The sequence below is a fragment of the Schistocerca serialis genome, chromosome 6, assembly GCF_023864345.2.
Source record: "Schistocerca serialis cubense isolate TAMUIC-IGC-003099 chromosome 6, iqSchSeri2.2, whole genome shotgun sequence".
Taxonomy (NCBI): domain Eukaryota; kingdom Metazoa; phylum Arthropoda; class Insecta; order Orthoptera; family Acrididae; genus Schistocerca; species Schistocerca serialis.
The window spans coordinates 473013896-473036103 of record NC_064643.1 but is presented as its reverse complement, the minus strand read 5'-3'; the positions used below and the strand labels follow the sequence as shown (position 1 = coordinate 473036103).

At 45.9% G+C, this 22208-nt stretch overlaps 2 non-coding genes across 2 annotated transcripts; one reads left to right on the top strand and one right to left on the bottom strand.

Annotated features, from left to right (window-relative positions):
- Nucleotides 1-1162: 1162 nt before the first annotated feature.
- Nucleotides 1163-1237, bottom strand: Trnas-cga (transfer RNA serine (anticodon CGA)). The gene has a single exon. It is a non-coding gene; the product is annotated as a tRNA-Ser (tRNA).
- A 157-nt stretch (nt 1238-1394) lies between these two features.
- Nucleotides 1395-1469, top strand: Trnas-cga (transfer RNA serine (anticodon CGA)). The gene has a single exon. It is a non-coding gene; the product is annotated as a tRNA-Ser (tRNA).
- Nucleotides 1470-22208: the final 20739 nt, after the last annotated feature.

Here is a 22208-nt window from a genome sequence, read left to right as displayed (position 1 = left end):
TCTTCTTTGTGTCCTCCGTTACAGTCTGAGACAACGCATTGTCCTTCTGCTCCTTCGTCTCTACAAACTGACGGTTTCCCGAATTTTCCGCCTACAACAACTCCTGAGGAGAATGAAATTAGCGACCTATTGAATTGGTAGTTCCACAGAATGCTTCCACCTTAGTGAATAGACCTGCAGTACATGACCCTTGTTCTGATGGGCAGGAGGCTGTGACTATAGCCCTTCCCACACCTCCGTCTGCAGAGGCCGCCATGCCACGTAGACGGCAGAAACAGCGTATACAACCTGACCGTGCGGTGGCACGTAAAAAAGCTTGTGATGATGGGGGTTCTGGTCCCCCGATGTCTAATTCATCTGTGTACTCCAGAATGGACCTTGACGCTCAGCTGTCTACCTAAATCTGCTCAATACGTTCCGTACATCCCTCCATAGCTATGGTCAGTGACCCAAGCCTACACGTTCCTTTCCTTAAATGTTAATCGTGTGGAATCAGATTTGAAATTGGCTTCGCTGCGTCAGTTCATTTACGATTCGTGTGCGGATATACTCTTCTTACAGGAGGTGTTATTTAGTAATTTCTCCTTACCTGGTTTTCGTATGAACTTTAATGTAGCAACCTGAATATTCTACGGGGACCACGTTATTCTTTTGCGAAGGCATTCTTATTGCTGAGGTGGAAATGTTGGATTCTGGTAGAGGCATAGGTTGTCAACTTTTTAATTTTACCTTGGTTCTTTTATGTGCCCCTTCTGGCACTGGTCGCGCAGTGGATCGTTCGCGTTCTTATAAAGGGGATATTGTTTATCTGTTTCGTAAAAGTTCTTCGAGTATTCTGCTGGGTCGTGATTTTAACTGTGTATTGCGTCCTGCAGATCAATCTCCAAATTTTAACTTCTCTCGTGAATTACACGATTGGTCCGCTCCTTACTCCTGAAACAAGTCTGGATATGTATATACCCGACGTTAGTCAAATTTACACATTTTACTGCGACTTCTAGTAGCAGGTTAGGTAGGTTTTACATATCAGACCGCCTGAGCGATAGTATTCTTAATGTTGAAGTCATCCCAGCTTCCTTTACGGATCACTGTGCTGTGGCCACAACTCTCAATCTTGAACAGCAACCAGTCAAGTTGAAACTTCCTGGCAGATTAAAACTGTGTGCCCGACCGAGACTCGAACTCGGGACCTTTGCCTTTCGCGGGCAAATGCTCTACCAACTGAGCTACCGAAGCACGACTCACGCCCGGTACTCACAGCTTTACTTCTGCCAGTACCTCGTCTCCTACCTCCCAAACTTCTGCAAGGTTCGCAGGAGAGCTTCTGTAAAGTTTGGAAGGTAGGAGACGAGGTACTGGCAGAAGTAAAGCTGTGAGTACCGGGCGTGAGTCGTGCCTCGGTAGCTCAGTTGGTAGAGCACTTGCCCGCGAAAGGCAAAGGTCCCGAGTTCGAGTCTCGGTCGGGCACACAGTTTTAATCTGCCAGGAAGTTTCATATCAGCGCACACTCCGCTGCAGAGTGAAAATCTCATTCTGGAAACATCCCCCAGGCTGTGGCTAAGCCATGTCTCCGCTATATCCTTTCTTTCAGGAGTGCTAGTTTTGCAAGATTCGCAGGAGAACTTCTGTAAAGTTTGGAAGGTAGGAGACGAGGTACTGGCAGAAGTAAAGCTGTGAGTATCGGGCGTGAGGAAGTTTACAAACTTATTGTGGGATCGCCTTCTCAAAAATCCCCGAGTCTAGATGCACTTGCCAAGGAATTTGATGTGCGCTTTTGGCCGTTGTTGGGTGCTACGTTCACCTCCCTTTTTAATGAAGTGTTACACGATAGAATAGTGCTGACCTCGCTCAAAGGGGGGAAAAATTGTTTTAATCACGAAACGCGCCGGACCGGCTACCCCTGACAGCTCTCGCCCACTTACTTTGTTAAACTTTGATTATAAGACTGTAGCTAGGGCAGTTAATAGTAGGATGTAGGCTCTTCTGGAGACGATTGTTAACATCAAAGCTACGTACCTGGTCGTACCATTGTAACCCTACAGTCGAGTGTCGTGACTTGGTTTCGGTTCGTGCTGTGACGTCCGTCCCTTGTACCCTTGCTTTTCTGGACTTCGATAAGGCATTTGATCGTGTTAATCACGACTTTCTGCTTCGGATTCTGGAGGCAGTTGGTTTCACTGTTGACACAAGGCGAGTGCTGTCAAATCTGTTTACGGGTATTTCGGCTTCGGTGGTTGTTATTTCCAACTGACGCCCCCAATAAATATCCGTTGGAGAGTGCCTCAAGGAAGCCCGCTGTCAATGACTTTGTGTTGCCTCTGGAGCCCCTACTTCGGATGCTAGCAGCCCATCTGACAGGTTGGACGCTTTCCGGCGGGACTATAGCTGTTCGCCCACACGCGGATGACGTGATGGTTTTACTTCGTAATCCTGCTGAGATACCTCGACTGAAGGCTGTAATCGATGATTTTCGTCGGAGTTCAGATGCAAAACTTAATGAAAGTAAATGCAAGCTTCTTCCCTTGCGAGGTTTTGAGGACGCGGTTGTTCCATGGGCTACTGCGGTGGATCGGCATACGTCTCTCGGTATCATCATTGATCGTTGTCCACTCAAAATGGCAGCGTTCAACTGGAAGTCTGTTACCTCGATGAAGGCGAAGAAATTACAATTGTCAGGTTGTTTCTTATGGAAAAGACATGTATTTCGCTTACGGTATGTGATGTTAGTGGATTCCCCAATTTGCTACCTATCCCGAAGCTAGAATGAATTCACATTTGTCTGTGTTCTGCTTATACACTAAGCCTGATGAACACCCCTGTCTGTTAATACACCTCCTCCGTAGCTCGCTGTTGGCACTACACATACCCGCCAAATTAAAATGCTTCTGTCTGATTGTCACACGCTATAGGGTGATTAATAAAACCAAATCAAACATCTCGACATTCTGCGTGGCTTATGAGGAACAGCTAGATAACTGTAATCCATTTTTAACGCTTTACGCATAGTCGCTGTGCTAACTGGACTGTTCATAGCGCTTTTGAACTCAGTGATTCTTTCCGCTAATTACAAGCGATTCTTTACAATCATCATCTGCAGTGCTCGACGGTACCTGTCGGTTACTGCATACCGAGCGAGGTGGCGCAGTGGTTAGCACACTGGACTCGCATTCGGGAGGACGACGGTTCAATCCCGCGTCCAGCCATCCTGATTTAGGTTTTCCGTGATTTCCCTAAATCGCTTCAGGCAAATGCCGGGATAGTTCCTTAGAAAGGGCACGGCCGATTTCCTTCCCCATCCTTCCCTAATCCGAGCTTGTGCTCCGTCTCTAATGACCTCGTTGTCGACGGGACGTTAAACAGTAATCTCCTCCTCCCCTCGGTTACTGCATAAGATCTACCATGGTTTTGTTTTAGCTGTGGTTGTTCCTTCACGTTTCCACGCCACGAACACATCACCAACAGCTGACTTAGGCAGTTTTAGAAGGGATACATGTCTCAGATTTGTGAAATAGGTAACACCGAATGATTAGCCCACGTTTCAAGTCTCTGTACCCTTCCGAACGACCAATTCTGCTATTATCCGTTGTCTTAAGAATTGTGAGACAGAGTTATTCCGTGGGTCAACCTGACTTGGGAGTGAGTGAATGAGTGTCATTTTATAGACTTCCTCACCACTGTGTGAGAACAGTTTTAGCGATTTTATCCAAATTCGTTTCTTGTAATACATGTAAGGGCGTTGATAACCTCAGGGTTGAGCGCTCGTTAACTCCAAGCGCACACAGTCACACACACACACACACACACACACACACACACACACACACACACACACACACTCGGCAACACAATACTCCCCGCCTACTCCTATACTGTCGGGTTGTTTCTCATGACAACTAGTGGTCAACTGCGCAGTACACACGGGTGTACGGATACTTACGATCAGAATGTGTGCATCACCGTCGAGTGTCACTATTAACGTATAGAAAGATTCCTAGACCGCTAGGAATCATGTGGTTGCAAAAACGAAGAAGCCCACATCGAAGAACTGTGGTGATCGAAAGCAGAACGAAATGTGAACAGTAACTGAAACTGAATGCTGTTAACGAAATCCATACCAAGGCCAAGTTAAAAAGTGGATGGCGTGAGAAGTTTTTAATCCTGTACATTTGCTTGTGAACGTGACACTGCGGGAGCGTTGCTCGGTGGCCCACGTGAGCGCCGAGCGTCTCTAGACGAGAGGTGGCGGCTGGAGCCGGCTGGAGCCTCCAGAGAGGCGGCCGCGTGCTGCAGGACTCTTGGTGCAGGCGGCGGCCGGCGGCCGGCGGCGACTGCGCAGAGCGGCAGGGCCGCGCCGCAGCCATTAAAATAATCGCATTCCAGCCCGCCCCTTCACACCTGGCCAGCCTGCCGGCCGCTGATTAAACGGGCCGCCGCCGCCTCAGCCGCCGCCGCCACAGCCGCTCGGGGCCCGCTGCGGCCGGCCCAGCGATATATCGGAGCGGTCGATAGGCCGCGGCGCTCGGTAGTTTCTTCGGCGCCGATAATCCCGACGCTATCGACTATCGCGGTCGCGGTCGCCGCCTTCGGTTTCCGAGAGTCGTAAGCGGCCGCCGCCGCGCTACCGCGTCCTGCTCACTGTGCAACCTCGTCGATCGCCGACAAGAACAACAAAAAAAGGTAATACATCGCAGGGCTGGAACTTCCTGGCAGATTAAAACTGCGCGCCAGACCGAGACTTGAACCTGGGCCTTTGAATTCGTAGCCATGTTCTGATCGACTGGGCAATCCAAAAACGACCCACCTTCGCCGGTTCTATACTTCTCTTTAACTCTTCGAACTATAGCGGAATATCCCTCCACATCTTCTGGACTAGCAGTCCTGCGGGAAAGAAGACAGTTGCGAGAAGACATATTCGATGATCATCGATGTGTAGGAGATGTCGATGGAGCTACACTATCGGCCATTAAAATTGCTACTCCACGAAGATGACGTGCTACAGACGCGAAACTTAACCGACAGAAAGAAGATGCTGTGATACGCAAATGATTAGCTTTTCAGAGCATTCACACGAGGTTGGCGCCAGTGGCGACACCTACAACTTGCTGACAAGAGGAAAGTTTCCAACCGATTTCTCAATCACAAACAGCACTTGACCGGCGTTGCCTGGTGAAACGTTGTTGTGATGCCTCATGTAAGGAAGCGAAATGAGTACCGTCGCGTTTCCGACTTTGCTGTACGTCTGCGGATTGTAGCCTATCGCGATTGCGGTTTATCGTATCGCGACATTGCTACTCGCGTTGGTCGACACCCGATGACTGTTAGCAGAATATGGAATCGGTGGGTTCAGAAGGGTAATACGGAACGACGTGCTAGATCCCAACGGCCTCGTATCACTAGCAGTCGAGATGACAGTCATCTTATCCGCATGGCTGTAACGGAACGTGCAGCCACGGCCCGATCCCTGAGTCGACAGATGGAGACGTGTGCAAGACAACAACCATATGCACGAACAGTTCGACGACGTTTGCAGCACCATGGACTATCAGCTCGGAGACCATGGCTGCGGTTACCCTTGACGCTGCATCACAGACAGGAGCGCCTGCGATGGTGTACTCAACGACGAACCTGGGTGCACGAATGGCAAAACGTCATTTTTTCGGATGAATTCAGCTTCTGTTTACAGCATCATGTTGGTCGCATCCGTGTTGGTGACACTGCGGTGAACGCACATTGAAAGCGTATATTCGTCATCGCCATACTGGCGTGTCACCCGGCGTGATGGTATCGGGTGCCATTGGTTACACGTGTCGGTCACCTCTTGTTCGCAGTGGACGTTTCATTTCAGATTTGTTACGACCCATGGCTCTACCCTTCATTCGATCCCTGCGAAACCCTACATTTCAGCAGGATAATGCACGACCGCTTGTTGCAGATCCTGTACGGGCCTTTCTGGATACAGAAACTGCTCGACTGCTGCCTGGCCAGCACATTCTCCAGATCTCTCACCAATTCAAAACGTCTGGTCAATGGTGGCCGAGCAACTGACTCGCCACAATACGACAGTCACTACTATTGATGAATTGTGGTATCGTGTTGAAGCTGCATGGGCAGCTGTACCTGTACACGCCATCCAAGCTCTGTTTGACTCAATGCCCAGGCGTATCAAGGCCGTTATTACGGCCAGAGGTGGTTGTTCTGGGTATTGATTTCTCAGGATCTATGCACCCAAATTGCGTGAAAATGTAATCACATGTTAGTTCTAATATATTTCTCCAATTTCTTCTTGGTGTAGCAATTTTAATGGCTAGCAGTGTATTTTAAATACCGTTGCTTCAAAACCGATAACATAGTCTGAGACATTTTGAAACAAAATATCAATGTTCGATGTTGGCAAATACGAGGCTTCTTATTACCACTTCAGTAAATTGATTGTAATTTTGGGAAACCTATATGTATGTTAACGACGCCACTGTAATGGTTGAAGGAGTGAAATTTGCATTTGGAAGAAAAATAAGTATCTCTTATTTTGCCCACATTCTCTTTGGTACCAGGAAGATATTATGAAAATAGAAACTGGTTGAATTGATTCCTTCCTCCTTTTCTGGTGCCCTTTAACGAACGATCTCCAGGATGGGACTGGTGTATTTAGTCTCCTAAATCGTGGAGAACAATCAATACAAGTTATTACGAGGGGCGTTCAGTAAGTAATGCAACACTTTTTTTTCAAGACCAATTATGGTGGAAAAAGGCGTAATTTATTGTGGGGCATCAAGGAATATTCCCGCTTCATCCCCTTCGGTTTCTTGAAGTTTCGATAGGTGGCGGCGGTATACGTAATCCTCAGAATGGCGTCTGTAGCGGAGATACGTTCCATGCAAAGAGCTGTCATTGAGTTTCTGTTGACGGAAAACCAGAGCATCGCAGATATACATAGCCGCTTGTGGAATGTCTACTGAGACCTGGCAGTGAACATAAGGACAGGATCTGTCATCATCGCAACAAAAACTCGTAAACGTGTCCAATGGCTCGCCAGCCGGCAGCACAAAGCTGTGACTCTTGCGCTGTTGGACCGTGCGGACACTCTCATTCGGGTGATCGACGGATCACAATGAAACACTACGCTGCACAACTGGACGTCTCTGTTGGCAGTGCTCACACTCTCGTCCACAAGTTGGGGTACTCAAAGGTGTGTGCCCGCAGGCTTCCTCGCTGTCTAACACAACAGCACCTGTTCCTCCCAGTGCACTCTGCGGGAATCAGTACGTGATCATGGGAGGTTATTGATGCAGTAAGACTTTGGCTCGGACGTCGACCAGTAGAGTGGTTCCATGCGGCATTACAGGCCCTCCCAGAAATATGGCGTCTGATTCAATCAAGCTGCTTTCAGAAAAAAAAAGTGTTGCATTACTTACCGAACGCCCCTCGCATTACGAGTGGGTCACCACTCCCAAAGTAATTTTAAAGCTACTGTTAGCTTTCCACCCCTTCTGCCCAGGTCCTTCCCTATCTCCCACTCTTCTGTTTGCATCCATTTAATCACGTGTTCAAATGTTACATCGTGTTTCAAAGTGTTCGTGCATCGTGTATCTGAGGCAGGGCGTGAGAACCAGCCCGGTATTTACCTACGTGGATGTGGAAAACAGCCTAAAAGTCACATTCCGTTGCGTTTGACTATCAGTTGTCAGTTACAATCGTCTAAGCTGCCTCCACGTAGAGATTATTAAGTGCTTTGCCTGCTTGACATCTACCTTTTATTATTTGGCTGTTTTCTTCAATAACAAAACCCTCATATTTGTTAAATGATATCCCTGATTCTCTTTAGGTCATTAGTGATTTTGAAACTAACTGTTTCATTCAAAATATTATTGTATATAGTCGGAGGACCTCGTTTCGCCGTTTCATTATTTTACAGAATCGAATCGCATTTAACTGTAGATATATCCCTCATAAACGCTAGGAAAGTGTGGTGTCACCGCCAGACACCACACTTGCTAGGTGGTAGCTTAAATCGGCCGCGGTCCATTTAGTACATGTCGGACCCGCGTGTCGCCACTGTGTGATCGCAGACCGAGCGCCACCACAAGACAGGTCTCGAGATACGGAATAGCACTCGACCCAGTTGTACGACGACTTTGCTAGCGACTACACTGACGAAGCCTTTCTCTCATTTGCCGAGAGACAGTTAGAATAGCCTTCAGCTAAGTCAATGGCTACGACCTAGCAAGGCGCCATTAACCATTTTAAGATAGAGTCTCACTTTTATCATCAAGGAATGCTGTATTCACATGAAGGATTAAAAGTTAAGTATTAAAGCAGCTACGTACTTATCTTGCTACCATTCATTACGTATCCTGTTTCAGACCTCTATCTAGCCTACGTGAGATTACGAGTGCCTTTCGGCTACTTCAGTGTGGCGTAGCTGTCTTGTTACGCCACAACAGAAAGAAAAGTAAAGCTCGCATGGCATTGGTCTTCATCTGGGGAAGTTCGGCAGCTGATTCGTAACTCTTTCCAGATGACACCACATTGGGCGACTAGCGTGTCGATAATGATGAAATGTTGATGAGGACAACACAACACCCAGTCCCTGAGAGGATAAAATCTCCGACCCAGCTGGGAATCGAACACGGACCCGCTGCATGTCAGTCAAGCTACTCATCTATGAAGGAGGACATCACCGTCAGAATGAAGATGGAATGCTAGATTGTATTGTACCTCCGAATGGTAATTCTTCGGAGGTGGGATGGATCACAAAGGCCAAAGCGATAAATAAAATTGTAATGGACAATTAGAAATTCTGACTGAATTTACATCAAATTCTTGGCTGTGCCTGAATTTGCACTTTTACTTTAAGAATATATTTTATGAAGACGTCAGACGCAGATAACCTCGTGGGAGGGAAGATAACTTTAGTGACGGCGGGCCTTGAAAATGTGCAGTACAATGCTATAAATAAGCCGCATTGGAAAACAAGAAAAATCGAACTTCGTGTTTAAAGAATTAAGTGCATGTTCGACTTAAATGGTTGCCAATGTAAATTTGATATCGCACTGATGGCGTGCAATCGTCATCACCAAACGTGTCAATATCCTGCGTACTTACGCTGCTGAAACATGAGAGCAGATCTTCAGAAATGGTTAGTAATAATAAGGGTACGAAACTTCCTGGAAGGTTAAAACTGTGTGCCAGACCGAGACTCAAACTCGGGGCCTTTGCCTTTGAGGGCAAGTGCTCGCGACTGGGAACATTCCCCAGGCCGTGACTAAGCCATGTCCCCGAAATATCCTTTCTTCCAGGAGTGCTAGTTCTTCAAGGCTCGCAGGAGAGCTCGAGTGTGGAAGGAGGTAAGAGACGAGGTACTGCCAGAAGTACCACAGTGAGGAAGGGTCGTGAGTCCTACGTGGGTAGCTCTCTCTGTCGGTGCCGGCACGGTAGCGGTTCGGTCAGAGAGTTAGCTACTCTCTGGAAAAAAAAAAAAAAACTGAGTAAATGGATCAACGAAGAATCTAAATGGATGTCATCGGACGTCCGCCCCGAATAAATTCAAAAAACATAGACCAAAATGAGATTAAATAAAAGAGCTCGGTAGAGCACTCATCTACAAAAAGCAAAGGCACCGCGTTCGAGTCTCGGTCCGGTACACAGTTTGCATCTGCCAGGAAGTTTCATACTAGCACACACACCGCTGGAGAGTGAGAGTTTCATTCCTGTCTTAACAAAGGTACTTTTACAATGAAGCAACAGCATTTTCGGACTGAATATGATCCTTAACATCCTAATATTACATAAAGCAACAAAATGGCGTGCTGACGTGGCTCGAGACAAAAGGAGTAGTAGATACAGAGAAGGACAGCAAGAGTGGCTCGTTTGTTTCATGATAAAATAAATTCTTCATCCAATCAAAGATATGCATTTCCTCCATCATAATTCATTAATTACCGATAAAATTAACGACGCTGGGAAACATAAAAGTCCTTACCCTGTAAGAAGAATAGTGCCAAGTTCATTGGCAATTTTTCCTCTTTTTCCCTTCGTAGGTATCGTCGTAGACCTAGTTCCTTTTTTCTGTCGACATCTCGGAGCGCCACCTGTCGGCAGTCAAGGACGTTCCAAGTCTCGAGGCGTGAGAGGCGGTCTCCGAAACAGAGGCGACTCGGCCACAACGACGTTCAAACGACAATACAGTGGTCGGTCGACCATTATCGCTGTCGTTACCTCGTCCGCCGACAGTTCGTACCACATTTATATTGCTGAGCGGGCAATCGTCCAGAAAGAAAATTTCTCTCTGTTTGTGTTGCTTCGACCGCAAGATTACAAATAAACGCTCTAGATGGCTGCCGTATCGTCACTGAAGCTGTACTATTTTTGCTGTACGTCTGCCTGCGAGGCTCTGAGTGTGTGTTTATGCGTGCGAACATAGTCTGTGTTCCATGTCAAGGTCTGCGGCAGGAGAAAAAGAAACCGCTGAGTAACAAAGTGCAGCGCTGTAGCGGTTGTTTGAGATTGCGGTCAACTGTAAGTGGAGTTCTGCGTGTACCCAGCGGAACACTACCGACGAATGCTAACGCCGCGTCCAGTGATTGAATCCGAGATAGCCGACGTATCAACGGAAGTTGCCCATTACTTTCGTTGTAGTTGATTTAAGACAGCGACTATTTTCCTCTGGAAATAATTAGCGTGCTTGCAAGGTGGCTCTGAATAACTGATGATCTACTTCGCAGAGGAGCTGCTCTCGCCGTTTAGAAATATGACGTAAGTATCTTAACATATGCCATGAAAAATTTTTTCCACTATTTCCTGTTGAGAACCCACCTCAGTCACACTGAAAATAGCATTAAAAATGATGTAAGACTTCCACTAACACAAAGAAACAAAAATATTTCATTTGGTGCCGGCCGCCATGGCCTAGCTGTTCTAGGCACTTCAGTCTGGAACCGCGCGACTGCTACTGTCGCAGGTTCAAATCCTGCCTCGGGCATGGATGTGTGTGATGTCCTTAGGTTAGTTGGGTGTAAGTAGTTCTAATTTCTAGGGTACTGATGACCTCCGATGTTAAGTCCCATAGTGCTCAGAGCCATTTGATCCATTTTTTTGAATTCATTTGGTGCACTTAATTTCGAACACACGTCATTTTACAAAATAACTGTGAAACGTCCCCTTCGAACTATTATACATGACTGTGCTTAAACTGACACACAATATTTTTTAGCGCAACGCAATCTGACTTTCAATAATCCCTACAAAAGAATGGCCCTGACTAACATTAACCTATACCTTTCACAAATTATTTACCTCACAAAAATCATCGTTACTCGAACTACAGCAATACAGCGAGCGCCACTACTGCCAGCTAAATAAAAGATTCAAACTAAGGAAGGCACTAACTACTGATAGGCATAGTTAGCAAATGAAAGATTTTAATAGAGAATAAACAATGTATTTACCTTAATAGTGTTGAAAAATCATAATATCCATAGCAGTTCATGACATCCAGTCTTACAAATTTCAAAACTTCGCCATTTCTCTCCCCACATCCACCACTGCTGGCGGCTCACCTCCAACTGCCCAACGCTACTCGCTGTTCACATCCAGCTGCCGCTGCCCAACACTACAATGGCAGACAACAATGCAAACTAGCCACAGACTGCACACAGCACAGCCAGTGATTTTCACACAGAGGTGGCGTTACCAATAAAAAAACCTAAACAGCCTACTTACAACTGATGTATTAAAAAATTAGGATCTTTAATGATTGGCATTATCTTGAAGCAGAATATTGATAATGGATAATCCTTTTTCAAAAGTAATTGGATAACTGACCACTCCACAGATGGTATGGCGCGAAGTAGTAAGAAAATTATGTCTTCAGCGTCGTTATAGTGTTGCTGCCCTCATCAATTCCAATATTAAAACACTTCTAATCATTAACTCTGAACCGGAACAGAAATATTATAATATAAACTTAGATACACAGTATACTAGTTAACACATTACGAAAATCCCCTAGAATTTGAAGGTGAGATTCCGCAGGCATTCTCTGCATTACTTTCTACACTTACTAATGGTGTGATATGGCAGCGAATCATTAAAGCCCAAGCAAGTAACAAAGGAACATTATCCAGATTTTTTGAGAGACACTGTAAGATTGCTTCAAAAAGAATTTTCTTCCCTTCGGAGAGATATTTCGCGATTCTTTACACTGCTGACGATTAAAATTGCGACATCAAGAAGAATAGAAAATCTCAAAATTATATTTATCGTGCATGTACAGTGTTGTAGAAATAATACATGTTTAAATTTGTAAGTTAATTCGGGTATACAGAGGATATTTCTTCATTTCGTTTCAGGTCTGTTTCTTTTCTCAGTTCATTTTTTGTCACTACACCTTGTTTAAACGACATTACAACCATTTTCACAGCAGTCCTACACGGATAGCCGGGCCCGTAGAACCGCCCGCTTCTGGCGCACAGGGAGACTCGCCGGCTAAGGGCCAAACGTCTACCGCGGAGTAACGACTGTGGTCCGGTGTGCCTTTTTAATTTAGTTTGAGGAAGATTACGTATTTATAAGGAGAAACAGAGTGGAATCCAACAGCAATGTTTTTCTTAACGTATATCGGATCGCAGTGATTGTTCATACTGAGTCTTTAGAGGCGGCAAACGATTTTGGCCTGTCTTATCTCATTTATTTTCACTGCCCTCACGGGGGATGATGTTGATTTGCGGGAAGAGACCAAACAGCGAGGTCATCGGTCTCCAAAAATGGTTCAAATGCCTCTGAGCACTATGAAACTTAACTTCTGAGGTCATCACTGCCCTAGAACTTTGAACTACTTAAACGTAACTAACCTAAAGACATCACACACATCCATGACCGAGGCAGGATTCGAACCAGCGACTGTAGCGGTCGTGCGGCCCCAGACTGTAGCGCCTAGAACCGCTCGGCCACTCCGGCCGGCTCATCGGTCTCATTGGATGAGGGAAGGATGGGAAAGGAAGTCCGCCGTGCCCTGTCAAAGGAACCATACCAGCATTAGCCTGAGGCGATTTAGGGAAATCGCGGAAAACCTAAATCAGGATGGCCGGACACGGGATTGAACAGTCGTTCTTCCGAATGCGAGTCGAGTGTGCTAACCACTGCGCCACCTCGCTCGGTCACGGGGGATGACGGTAGGAAGGTGATGAGGTTTCAAGGTATTTAATTACTGTTTTCTCGAATAAAATCAAATGATGAGACTTACTCCATTTGTAGTATTTTTCAAGATGTGGTGGTGGACATTCTGCGTGGTAGGGACACACGACACAAAGAAACTGCGAGCGGCCGCATCCACGGGGTTCCAGGAAGGTCGGGACGATCTCTTTCAAAGGCGCTGTCTGCTTTCTCTCTGCTGCAGGGAAGACAACGAGGACTGTGTGGAATCTGCCGCTGTGATATGGTGCTTGGCGAGAGTGGTTGGGCATTGTATCGTTACATTCTTTGAGTCGCGGGTCTGTGACAGCGGTGTGTCTGCTAAGCCAGTGTCTCATGTTGGCACAGTATTTTCCTATGTTGGCTAATCTTCCCATGCCATGGTCGTCCCCTACGCGCTTTACAAGAGCAATCTGACTGGCGGAGTGTTGGCGACGGTTGCTGACGTAACAAGGCGCTGCTAGTTTTGGGGGCAAGCCCCTCAACTGGAGTACGTTTTTTTCGTGATATTTTGGTAGAGCTGCAGCGGCGATTCGTACATTCATGATTGGCGCTAGTATCTGCATCCGGCCACTATTGGTAGTCATGCTGTTTGGTGGGATTGGCGAGTCTTAATTTTTTCCGAGTTTTTTCGGGAACTCTATCCCGGACCACCGGAGAGAGAAGTCGTGAAGTAGAGACCGAAAATCGGTCGGTTTAAGAGAACTCACTGTCTTGGTAGCCAGGATAGAGTTTTTGTATGCTCTGATTCTGTAGGTGAGTTCTGTTACTCGATCCCTGTACCACAAGTTAACGAATATCCTATACTTAACCACATTTTTGGCGGAGGTTTTTCAACATATTGCAGATTATATAAAGGTATAAGCCAATGGATTGTCATTAAAGGCAGGGCCAAATAGACTAGTGTTCACTCAGACATTCTTGTGCATAAGAGAGAGTGTGACAATTCCTGGAGTTAGTGTGTATTTTCGTAACACTGAGATACAGGCTTCATTCTGATCAGGGCACTAGGTTCACCTCACCACTAGGCAACCGGACACTCTCTCCTTCTTCTAGCTTCATTTCCTTTCAGTCAACAACCTACTAGACTCTCACGTATTCTGGAAGATTTCTGTTTGTGGGGGAAGGGACAACGCATTGGATTTGGGACAGACGGGGCAGCGAACATAGCGGAAAATGCGACCTTTATGCTGTCAGCTCAGGCTGGAACTTCATGTGTTTGTTTCACTGGAGGTCGGGATGCTGGGGCTAGCCAACGAGGATAGCAAACCACTGTGCGTTTTACAACTGGGGCCTGGCCAGCGGCTGAACTGAGGAGGAGAGGCGACTCTAGTAGCACGAAAGCAGCGTTTTCTCATCTTTTGCAGAAATACAATTTTTGAAAACTTTATCAGCGTTCTTACATTAATACGATAACTAAAAAAAAAGTGTTGATCGCAAATTTCTTTGATCATTAAGGATCATCTTCAGACTCCAGAACGGTAGGTGGGCTTCCATGGAGCAGGCTGCGCAGATCCACGACGCTGATCTAACTGCTCACTCAGTTCAGCGTCGTGGATTGGCGCAGCCTGCTCCATAGAAGTCCACCTGCCGTTCTGGAGTCTGAAGATGATCCTTAAGGATTGAAACTGGTCACTCCAATTGAAAGAAGTTTGCGATCAAGACTGTTTATTAGCTATCATTTTGCAGAAATCATTTTAGAGATAAGCACCTTACGGTTCTGGAAAGAAACATGGTCCGCCTCAAATAATGGCCTAGCCTCATGAGCAACTTTCTAGTTTCATAGGACTTCTGATGTGAGGCTAGTTCTGGGCGCGAAAATGTGCCATTTGTAAATTTGTGAGTGACGTCATGGGGATGGAACTCAAACGTCCGTTACTTGGACGTAGCAGAGCACATTGTAATGTGATAGATATTCCACAGCGATGCGCTATCTTGGTGGAATCTTGTGTGCTTGAAGGAACCCCCCTGTTGAGTGGCCATGTATGAATTTTTCAGTTTTGGTGGGCATGTACGGTTTGGCAGGAAGAAATAGTCAGACGTAAGATTCTGTAAAACTGTTAAGGCGTCGGTGGCTAGACTTGAATAGAGTGGATCAGAGTCAACGATCAGCCGCGCTAACGAGCACGTCTTTAGAGTACGTTCGAACACATGGAACTTCCTGCGTCATGAGCATGTCAGCCATGTACACTGTAGATGGACAGTGGCGCCCATCTTAGCACACAACTAGGGTCCTGAGCTGTCTCAGCCTTGGCATGTCCCTTGGCCTCTGCTGCAGAACAATTTGCACAATGACAGTGTTGTGCTTGTCTATTGGTGAATGATTATAATGTCAACAGTTAGAAGCACCAACGTGATAGGGGATTTTCTTGCTCCGCACTTGCGGAAATCGATAAGAACGACTGCTTCAGATCCAGCATTGCTGTGGTGAATGTATGAGATTTTCAATCACTATCTGGTAAACAGTAAGAGTTTTTCAGTAGAGGTTAACGAGATTCGAGAGCAAATATCGGACTGCCATTAGCGTCAGAGGGGCATTGAGTTGTTAGTTCCAGTAACACAGCAAATCAACGTATCCGTTAGTCAGAGTTTGCATAAAGAATTTGTATAGAATTTCACGTTCTATTTGTATTAATTTATCTACGCAGATTTCCTTCTTAGGAACTTATGGATAGGCCTTTAATAATTTTCACTATCCTTTAAAGTTATACATACTAATTTGTAGCTTAGAACTTAAAGGTGTGTCTGGTTCTTGGTCAGTTTTCTGGGTCAGGATAACATTACACACGCAAAGAGTTTCACAGAAACTGGTGGACCTGTGTTCAGGATAAAATTACTTGGATCTTCAGGGAACCAGTAAGAGTTTCTGTTCATTCATTTCACATTCATTATGTGACTTGAAAAGAGACTTACGCTGTACTATCGTAGTTTTTCGTACTTGCTGGTGCCAATTTATAGCTCACGTATTTTATTTTCTTCAACTTCATGTCAATGGTTCATTGGACGCTGCTCTATGTATGATGGTTTATATGTTTTGCAAATCACCGTTGCGAAGCTGGATGGGAATAAATTCTGTTTGAGGGAATTTATGGTAGACTATAATGAGTTTCAGTATCAGCAGTAATATAATGTTAGTACTATTACTAGTAAGTCACCTTTGAATGTTGACATGAAGCAAAGTGCATCATGAATTAAATTAGGGCAGTAAGAAAGCAGATAGTTTAATGAGACAAGTTAAAGCCATAGGTTCTTGTGAGACAGGAAAGGATCAAATAAGTTATACCAATGAGCAGTCAGAACCGATAAATGGCGATCACATAGATTAACGGTTGGCACCTCTTTAGGGAATAAGGACTGTACAGTGAATGGCAGTATACGCAAAGAAGAAGGTGAGGTCACATCACAACGTGTGAAATCAGTGGTGATAATCCGCACAGATGAGGAGAGCAAGTAGTCGGACCAGGTAGCGATAGATGGTTCAAATGGCTCTGAGGACTATGGGACTTAACATCTATGGTCATCAGTCCCCTAGAACTTAGAACTACTTAAACCTAACTAACCTAAGGACATCACACAACACGCAGCCATCACGAGGCAGATAAAATCCTTGACCCCGCCGGGAATCGTACCCGGGAACCCGGGCGTGGGAAGCGAGAACGCTACCGCACGACCACGAGCTGCGGGCAGCGATAGATGTTACTCCGACAGGATCACAGGCAGATTCACTAGACAGAACTGGTAGTGAGATGGGCGATGACAATTTTAGCATTAGAAAATATTTTAAGGCGATGAGGAAAGAAAATTAATGCATGAGAAAAAGATACGAAATAAAATAATGGAAGACAATAAAGACATGGGAGAAAAGATGCAGAAAGAAATTAAAGGCATGGGAGAAAGGAAACAAAGAAAAATTTGGGAGATAAAGGGAGAACCGAAGAAAGTTCCCAAATTGACAGAACAAAATTTTGGAGGAGGCTAAGGACTAAGAATGGGAAGTAAGCAGGGCAGCAAAGAAGGCGAAGGGAAGAATATAAGAAAATAGAGGAAGTTAGTCGAGAGGCATTGTCAAAATTAGAGAGTGGGAGCAAAAACTAGGAGAGGGACCGAGAGGAGAGGGAGAGACTGACCGATAAGTCAGAGGAGCACACGGAAAAACTAAAAGAATATAAGAGGACAAAACTCGAAGACGCTACGCATGAATTACTGGTCAAGAAGCGAGAAATGATAGCAGAGGGATCAAAAAGGTACAGGCACACACACAGAGACCAAGGTGAGGGCTACAGAAGTACAGTTGCGCTCTGGTCTCAGACAACCCCAGAATAAAGTCATCCACATATGCATGAAGGAAGCAGAGAAATTGCAAGAGGATGCTGATCAATTTTAAATATAGGAGAACAGAACGATTAACATTAGTAAAGCAGATTGTAGAACGACCTTGAGTAAAACCATGCATCCAGTTGGCAGAACCAGTCATTACTGTCGCAGAAGTTAGCGTTGTAGATGTTGACAATCCAGGAACATACGGAAATTGTGAGTACAACGAGAAACCAGTCCAAAGTTGCAACGTTGGAGTGGTTTTTCGTTGTACTGATTAACATAAGTTGCTGACCCACAGCTACTCCAGCGTGCTGGAAGTTTGGAAATTGTGAGGCCGACGCAGAATTTACGTCGAGGGAAAAGGGAATGCTTAGCTACGAAATTTACAAGTTACCACATATGTTCACCAAATTCAAATACAATGGGACGTCGATCCATCTGGTGATTTGGATGCGACAGTTCGATAATTGCTTTCCTCGAAAATGGTCAGAATTTCATCTCCTCCATTTTTAATGATGCACCTAGACTCAGAGAGACTGAACAGACTGTCACCAGTGAATAAGAAATTCTCGCCGTTTCTGGCTTTAAGAAATCTCGCCGTTTCTGGGTTTCCGGGAGAAATTTCTCAAGATATAATGACCACGTAGAAAACAAAGTAATACTGAAGAAGTAATATTGAGCTTAAGGGCACTAAGAGACGGATAGGGTTCAAGAACGCAGTCCAGCTGCTCAACAATCGAGAAAGAAAGAATGCATATCTTGGAGAAACGTTTTCTTTCACAGAAATCATTTGGTTGTCCGAGGATAGGCTGCCCAAGAAATTTCGTTGAGCCTTCACTGAAGAAAGAAAATATAGATAAATTTAGAAAATGGTTGAGGACATCTGGAATATAGAGTGAGAGGAGAGAGAAGAAAAAGGCGACGGCAGTTCTGTATACAACGGGGCGGACCACAGACGTGGCAAAACAACCACGTAAATCATACTAATCACGTTTATTAAACAAGAAGTAGAAGGCAATTAATATGGACTTTGTGAAAACAGACGCGCTAAGGTGCGGACGGGAGGTGGACCCTGGGGCAGAAATGAATCTTGGAATCATTGGTGAGGGAGAGCAGCTTGCTGCGCGTTTAGGATTAGATTTAATGAATAATCAAGTAGTATGGTTTACGAAAGTTTATCTCTCGCACTGCTCTGTTGAATTAATTAGTGTAACTAGATTATTCATGGCCATGAGTATTTTTGCACGATTAGTTGTCTGCGGGCCAACAGCCTTTCCTCAGTGGTAACACTGTTTCCTGGCTTATTACAGAAGTTAAGTGCTGTTGGACTTGGCCAGAACATGAATTGACGACTGTTCAGGTCTGTCAATCACTGTTGGCAAGCGCAATGCTCTCAGCCCTTGCAGAATCCGTTGAGAAGCTATTTGATTTAGAAGTAGCGGCTCTGGTTATGAAAGCTGATAACGGCTAGGAGAGCTGTGTGCTGACCACATGCCTCTTCATATCTGCATCTACTGATGCCTATTGGCTGAAGATGACAGTGTGGTCCTGCGGTACCGTTGAGCCTACCGAGGCCTGTTGGAATGCAGTTTCTTTAGTTCTTTATTTATTATATGTGTCTCATTCTTCTGTTCCCAGGAATTTATTCTTCTATCATCTTGCCGAATTGTAGCGTAAATATATTTGGTAAGAGTGTTTGTTGATGAGAAGGGAGACAGGCCTGTGATTTAAGACAGTAGGACATGACAAGGTATTTAGGGCTCGTGCTGAGGTTAAAAAAAGAGAATGGTGACGTGACGCACCGACGTCTGGCACTCACTGAAGGGGAGTATGAGCATGATAGCGGAGGAATGTCTAGCTGCAAGAGAGACATTGTAAGTCAGGTGTTCGTTTCATGTCAGATGGCTGTTACTAGGAGTACCATACGGATAGCGACTTTAATTGGTGTTTCTTATTTTCGAGTTGTTATAATTGTCTGATCATCAGTTGATAGTGTGGGATAATGTGCTTCAACGTTGATGACGACGGGTTTTATACATGTACTGATATCCTCGCCTGTGACGGGAGTGGACCCGAATTTGTTGGGTTTTACATGTTATTGTCATTTGACGTCAGCGAATGTCCAAATGATATGTTGTTCAGTGCGAACAATTCTTCGTATTTTTATAGGAGAATGAATTGTACGTGTTGAGGCCGTTTTACGTCGAGCGGTAAATGACATAGACGAACGATGACAGCCGGCCGAAGTGGCCGTGCGGTTAAAGGCGCTGCAGTCTGGAACCGCAAGACCGCTACGGTCGCAGGTTCGAATCCTGCCTCGGGCATGGATGTTTGTGATGTTCTTAGGTTAGTTAGGTTTAACTAGTTCTAAGTTCTATGGGACTAATGACCTCAGCAGTTGAGTCCCATAGTGCTCAGAGCCATTTGAACCATTTGAACGATGACAATGGGAAAACGTATTGTCCTGCAGAATATTCAGAAGTTCACCAATATGCAACAATCCAGTCTCCAGCGACAGTTTGTGATTAAATGTGGCGTATACTGCCTTTTAATTTTTTTTTTTTTTTTTTTTTTTTTTTGTTTAAAAACGTACAGGACAGCGGGAGCTAGATACACAAAAGCATAATGAACGGTAAGGTTAAACATACAGTGAACGCTGGATATATTACAATAACGAAGGCGTGGTAAAGCATATGAAATCATACGAATATAGGCATGTTATTTCATACGCAGCTTAAAGTAACATGAATATTACAGCTCAGCTTTGCATGTAGTAATTTGATGAATAGATAATCTGAGGTTGGATTTTGTCTCGTGTACGAGATTTTGTATACATGAGTCTTGGAGTACACAAAATAATGAAGAAAATGGTCAAAAGTAAAGGTAACTTATAATCTGAATGTGGAGGGATGGAGCCATCTAATGGTTCAAATGGCTCTGAGCACTATGGGACTTAACGTCTATGGTCATCAGTCCCCTAGAACTTAGAACTACTTAAACCTAACTAACCTAAGGACATCACACACATCCATGCCCGAGGCAGGATTCGAACCTGCGACCGTAGCAGTCGCGCGGCTCCGAACTGAGCGCCTAGAACCGCTAGACCACCGCGGCCGGCGGAGCCATCTAATGGCGGAACTACAGTTTGTATACAAATATTTTGGTATTGCCTAATTAATCGCTTTGCCTCATAGTTACGTGCATGATTTACAGGGATAACTAGGTTTGCAATAAATGGGAATTAACCATTTTGGTACTCCTAAAGTATGGAATCAATGGAATGGGGCATATACTAATTTACGATCTGCCTATTAACGTGGTACTAACACATTCTTGAATTATGAAAGTGTAGCAAGGAACAAAAATACAAAGATCAAGTGGCCATCAGCAGCACTCTCAGCCAACCATAATCAAAATCACTGCTATAACAGGAAACCCTAAGTGCACACAACGTAAAATTTGATGTTGCAAAGATTTGTATGTTTTTTTTTCCCTTCACGCTTCATTTTACTTGAACCCATATTTACGATCACTGTCTTGTTTGTACACTCCTGGAAATGGAAAAAAGAACACATTGACACCGGTGTGTCAGACCCACCATACTTGCTCCAGACACTGCGAGAGGGCTGTACAAGCAATGATCACACGCACGGCACAGCGGACACACCAGGAACCGCGGTGTTGGCCGTCGAATGGCGCTAGCTGCGCAGCATTTGTGCACCGCCGCCGTCAGTGTCTGCCAGTTTGCCGTGGCATACGGAGCTCCATCGCAGTCTTTAACACTGGTAGCATGCCGCGACAGCGTGGACGTGAACCGTATGTGCAGTTGACGGACTTTGAGCGAGGGCGTATAGTGGGCATGCGGGAGGCCGGGTGGACGTACCGCCGAATTGCTCAACACGTGGGGCGTGAGGTCTCCACAGTACATTGATGTTGTCGCCAGTGGTCGGCGGAAGGTGCACGTGCCCGTCGACCTGGGACCGGACCGCAGCGACGCACGGATGCACGCCAAGACCGTAGGATCCTACGCAGTGCCGTAGGGGACCGCACCGCCACTTCCCAGCAAATTAGGGACACTGTTGCTCCTGGGGTATCGGCGAGGACCATTCGCAACCGTCTCCATGAAGCTGGGCTACGGTCCCGCACACCGTTAGGCCGTCTTCCGCTCACGCCCCAACATCGTGCAGCCCGCCTCCAGTGGTGTCGCGACTGGCGTGAATGGAGGGACGAATGGAGACGTGTCGTCTTCAGCGATGAGAGTCGCTTCTGCCTTGGTGCCAATGATGGTCGTATGCGTATTTGGCGCCGTGCAGGTGAGCGCCACAATCAGGACTGCATACGACCGAGGCACACAGGGCCAACACCCGGCATCATGGTGTGGGGAGCGATCTCCTACACTGGCCGTACACCACTGGTGATCGTCGAGGGGACACTGACTAGTGCACGGTACATCCAAACCGTCATCGAACCCATCGTTCTACCATTCCTAGACCGGCAAGGGAACTTGCTGTTCCAACAGGACAATGCACGTCCGCATGTATCCCGTGCCACCCAACGTGCTCTAGAAGGTGTAAGTCAACTACCCTGGCCAGCAAGATCTCCGGAACTGTCCCCCATTGAGCATGTTTGGGGCTGGATGAAGCGTCGTCTCACGCGGTCTGCACGTCCAGCACGAACGCTGGTCCAACTGAGGCGCCAGGTGG